Here is a 5,700-nt window from a genome sequence, read left to right on the forward strand (position 1 = left end):
ATGTCCAGTGTATATGCAATATAAGTTATAGAAAGAATAAAAACAAAGGGTACAGAGAACTTTCAAAGAAATACTGAGTGAACATTTTTCAGACCTGACAAAAGACATGGCATTCATAATGGACATCACCAGTCCAGAATACTTAACACGACTCCTGTACCCATTCACATTGTGAGACCATAAAATTCCAACAACATAGAAGATTGTTTTTCAAGATGTCTGACTAGACCCATGGATTGACAGTTGTCTCCATGAAGAAGATAAATGTTAGTGGTGAAGGACACATTCCAAATGGAAAACTGAGGGAAGAAAGCCAGGGCCTGTTGGAGTGCCTATGGGAAAAGCTGGGATGCAGAAAAGGAAAGCTGCAGGAGTCTGCAGAGATTGACTCCCAAGGAACTCAGAGCCCCGTGGAAAGAGTTGGTAGGAGTGCCTCTCTGCTGCTCCCCTCACCTCTGCGACAATCTGCTGACTGCTACACTGTGGGGAAGCCCCTCTGCCCTCATAACCCAAGGCAATGTTATCTGTGACGATTTGGGAACTCCTGGGAGATGCAGAACCACGTGGCCAGCTCATGCGGGCATGCTGTACTCCCCACAAGGCCTGAACCCGGATGACAGACGCGATACTGGTGGTGCATTCATGGTGGGCCACTGCTCTGCACGGGGTTCTTCTGCCCTTGAGTCACCTCACCACCAGATCCCTCCCAAACACACCGCACAACTCAGTCTGCCTTTGGCATGCACAGGAGACTAGCGGGTCACTGAGTAATACAATCCTGGGTGTGGACCACCCCTCAGGGAGAAGGGAACAAAGCCTGAGAGAATCCCTCTTGGGACAAAGAAAACGTGGGTGCAGCGCCAGTCACTGAAGGGGGCAGCACTGATGCCTGGGAACAGAGGTGGAGAAAGGGTGCTCTCCTGCCCCACCCCCATCCTCTGTTGTGGTTGCAGCAGTGGTTCTTTATCCTGGGGTCTGGCGCATATGCACCCAGAGAGTTCTCCACTTTTCGTAGCTGCACCATGCCCGCTGAAAGCGAGCCTTTATATAAAGGTTTGAGCCCAACTTCCCCTTCCCACACAGAGCAGCAGCAATGCAGGACAGACAAGTCGCAGAGTCTGGACCTATCAGCACTGTGACGGGGAAACAAAGGACAAAGTCTTTAGGAACTGAGGGTCATGAGTCCTGCAACAGGGGCATTATACGGAAGCCGACCGTGTTCCTGCCAGCTCAGGATGAGGAACGGGTGCTACCCCTTAAGCTCCCCTTCCCCCGAGGCCTCAGTGCACACCCCAACAGAATCTTATCCTGCCATTTCCTGCATCACCTAGTATGCTTCACTAGTCATCAGCCTACCTGAGGGTGAGCCGGCTATGGCTCTTAAGCGCCACCTATTGGACTGCAGTAGAAGGCGCATAAGCGAAAACGAGGAGAGGAATTAGATTCTATTTCTGCAAAGAAAGGGTATCAAACAGTTTGTGAACATAGTTTATTTTTCAATATCTCGGTATATTATTCTATGTTATATACTGTTATTCCAAAGAACATCGAATAGATTGGCTACAATTGCTGACTTTGTCTTTTGTCCCTTTATCCCTTTAAATCCTCAACCTAAAAACAGATTCTAAAAACGCTGCTTCTCAGAAGCTCCTCATGCCAGTCAGCCCAAACCACATTGTCATCACTAAGGCTAACGTGACCTTTCAAAGCCATAACTTATTTAAGAGGATCCCAGCATTGGGCACTACTGGCATTTCTGCTTCCTTAAAATACCATCCTTCATCGTTTCTGTGGCACCACGCTCTCATGGTTTTCTCCTTCTAATTCTTACCCACTTTTTATGTTCCATTTTATCAACCTATTATGAAAGTGTGAACGTTCTTCAGAGTGGTGCCCTAAAAACTATCCTGTCCTTTCCCCTTGGTTCCTTTTTTGGGGAGTCTTTTTCCAGATCATATGCAATTCATATTTATTTTTCTTAGCAATCTCTTGGAAGGGCATGAACTCTTTGTTTTTTCTTCCACTCCCTATGCATTCATATGGGGAATGAGTTTACATGTCTGTATTTTTTTTCCTGGGTCCGGCAGCATTAGAGTTCAAGGTGCCTATGTACACTCTCCCTGGGCAACCACCGTTACTCTTTCGACTTGAGTTATTACCTACATGTTGCCCATTCCCAAATCTCTACCCTCAGCAGGGACATCTCTGCGGAGCTCTTGACCCATATATTCAACTGACTCTGAGACCCTCCTCTCAAATGCCGCCGGCACTGCTGCTTCTGCATCTAAAACTGAACTTCTCTTTGTCTCCAAATGTACTTCCCTTAATAGCTTTCCAGAGTAGTATCATCTTTGTATCATCTTCTCTATTCCCGAATATATAACCTTTGATGTGATTCTTTATTCCTCCACCTCTCCCATTCAAAAACACCCCTACAGCCCTGGCATTTCTACCTCTTAATATTAGGTGTATACACTCCCTTCCTTCTCCACTGTCCCTGCATAAACACAAGCATTCCTCAACTCAGCTGCCTCCTAATGACCTTCATCTCTCCAATATCATTCCATTATGGATGCTAGTCCCAAAGAGACGCTTTCAAAATTCACACCTCATTGTGTCTTTCCCCAGCTTAACAATTTTCAGCTATTTGGCATTCTGTGTGGACTAATGTGTAAAAACGATAGCGTGGTCTCCAAGGCATCTCATGAGATGATCCCTGCTTGCTTCAGGCTTCACCACCACTGCCGCTCCCCCCCATCTACTACATTTCAACATGTTTAATTACATTCTTCATTATAGAGATGACCAATATCTAAAGCAGACTTCATCCCTTTGTCTTTTGCCTACAATGGTTTGAATGGCTCCTCTTTTTTCCTTCCCTGATTATTGAGTAAAAAAAAATAAATTCAAAAATTTCTTTAAAGAAGTGTGTCTGCAGAATTATTTGTCAGCTCTGCAAATAAGGTTGTGGAAAAAACTATTAATTGCAAGATTTTGATGTTTTGCTTAAAGATACGTGCTGTCAAAGTTTCAGTGTTTATGAAAGACAGCTGAAGTTCAAAAAATGCATGTGAGGGGGTGGCCTGTCCCTCCACACCTGTGGGTGTTTCTCGTCAGGTGGGACGAGAGACTGAGAAAAGAAATAAGACACAGAGACAAAGTATAGAGAAAGAAAAGTGGTCCCAGGGGACCCGCGCTCAGCATAGGGAGGACCTGCGCTGGCACTAGTCTCTGAGTTCCCTCAGTATTTATTGATCATTAATTCTACCATCTCAGAGAGGGGGATGTGGCGGGACAATAGGGTAATAATGTGGAGAGGGTCAGCAGGAAGACATGCGAACAAAGGTCTCTGTGTCATAAACAAGTTTAAGGAAAGGTGCTGTGCCTTAATGTGCACATATACAAACATCTCAGTGCATTAAAGAGCAGCATTGCCGCTAGCACGTCTCACCTCCAGCCTTCAGGCGGTTTTCTCCTATCTCCTATCTCAGTAAATAGAACATACAATCGGGTTTTACACTGAGACATTCCATTGCCCAGGGAGGAGCAGGAAACAGATGCCTTCCTCTTATCTCAACTGCAAAGAGGCCTTCCTCTTTCACTAACCCTCCTCAGCACAGACCCTTTACAGGTGTCAGGCTGGGGGATGGTCAGGTCTTTCCCTTCCCTCCAGGTCATATCTCAGGCTATCACATGGGGAGAAACCTTGGACAATACCCGGCTTTCCTAGGCAGAGGTCCCTGCAGCCACAGTGTATTGTCTCCCTGGGTGCTTAGAGAATGAAGATGACTTTTAACAAGCATACTGCCCTTCAAGCACTTTTTAAACAAAGCACATCCTGCATAGCCCTAAATCCATTAAACCTTGAGTCAACACAGCACATGTCTCTGGGAGCACAGGGTTGGGGCTAGGGTTACAGATTAACAGCATCTCAAGGCAGAAGAATTTCTCTTAGTACAGAACAAAATGGAGTCTCTTATGTCTACTTCTTTCTACATAGACACAGTAACAGTCTGATCTCTCTTTTCCCCACAGCATGGAGTAAACAAATAAAATGTCTGGCTATAGACCACCAGGAACATATCCACAGTGCAACAATGAAGGCCTCTGCAAACAGAATTAAGTGGGAATTGTTAAAGGATTATGGCTTGTTATGAATGATTTTTTCAAGGGCTGTAGGAAGCAGAGGTTTTCTCTGAACTGGGTGTTCTCAGAAAGAGGTAATAATTCTATAATTGGGTATCTTGGATTTTTCGGTTTTGTTGTTGTTGTTTTCATTGAGAAAGGAGGAGTAACAGTTGGAGCCATGATTGGTAAAGAAGCAGCATTCACTGAGGCGAGACGGGAGGGAGGGAAATCGGTCACATTTGTGGTTTGCACAGTTTCTTGTTTTTATCTGTACCCAGTGAAAGTTAGAAAGGTGTCAGCTTGCATCACGATCACAGAGTGCCTCCTCAGATGTCATTTTTCCTGAAATTGTGTGCATTTAAAAGAAAAAAGCTATGGCCTAGCTCTTAATGTCATAACAAATGAAAACTCTCAAGGCTATTTTTTTCTTTCTCAAAAAGAGGGAATTGGAGACCACACAAGACAAAAAAAAAAAGATTGTAAGCCTCCCTAAAAGCAATCACTTCAGCCTTATCTTCTATGTCAAATAGAGGGAAGGGATTGCAGTAAGTGATGGAGAGGGATGGGAGATGAGAAGTGATTTTGGATAAAATTTTCATGCTCACAGAATCTTTGTGAAACTATTCCTATGAATGGGGTTTCATTTGGGATACTGCTAACTCCCATGGTGTGGAAGCTGCTATGATGATAATCATTTCTCTTAGGATTCTGTTTCCTATTGGGTTCTGTGATCATAGAAGCTACAGTTACAGTGTGTGGAATGAATATTGTGTAGATGTTGTATATATCCTGATTATCCATAAAATATACATTGATTAAATTTGTATCTGATTTCATGAGCATGACAGTCTTGGAGCTTCTACCCAGAGTGCTTCTTACCTTTAACAGTCTTCTACCCACTTCCCTATCCACTAAACCCTACTTACATTTTAGGCTTTAGATGAAAATTCTCTTCCTTGTGTAACCTTCCCCTTGGCCATTATGATTATTTTTATGCCTTCATCAGGATACTGAACTTTGCTTATCAGACACTTGGCATGATTTATTGTAACTATTTCTTTCACTATCTGTCTCTCCACTGCTGGACTCTAAGTTCCGTAGAGAAAGGAACCATACTTGTCTTGCTAAGAGTTATGTCTCCTACAACTAGCGATATATTAAATTAAATCAAAATTTATTTTTGCTGTTAAAATTGCAAAAAAAATGTTTGGTTTGTGGTAGGTACTCGATAAACAATTGTTGAATTAAGTTATTAATAAAACTTCTGGGGAAACACTTCAAACATCTTTAGTAAACTGAAATATTTATTTTCTTCTCTTTTTCTTGTATGTGTTCTTTAATGAGTCAGCAGCATTCATTCACTTTTATTTCTTTCAACAATGTTTACAAAGGCATACTGTGTGCCGTATATTTTGTTAGACATTTGGATATGATGATAAACCCTGACTCAAGCAGGGCTTTGTTGCCACAGAGATCTGTTGGCTACAGAAAAGCAATGTAACAGTAGAGTACTTATGTAATAAACATTTGCCTGGAGAAAATTCAGGTTGTTATAGAAACACACAGGAATAT

The 5,700-nt window shown here is 43.0% G+C and overlaps 1 non-coding gene across 1 annotated transcript; it reads left to right on the forward strand.

Annotated features, from left to right (window-relative positions):
• Positions 1–245: 245 nt before the first annotated feature.
• On the forward strand, positions 246–308 carry LOC139362469 (small nucleolar RNA SNORD109A). Its single transcript, XR_011621582.1, has one exon. It is a non-coding gene; the product is annotated as a small nucleolar RNA SNORD109A (small nucleolar RNA).
• Positions 309–5,700: the final 5,392 nt, after the last annotated feature.

Source organism: Macaca nemestrina, chromosome 3, assembly GCF_043159975.1.
Source record: "Macaca nemestrina isolate mMacNem1 chromosome 3, mMacNem.hap1, whole genome shotgun sequence".
NCBI classification, from domain to species: Eukaryota; Metazoa; Chordata; class Mammalia; order Primates; family Cercopithecidae; genus Macaca; species Macaca nemestrina.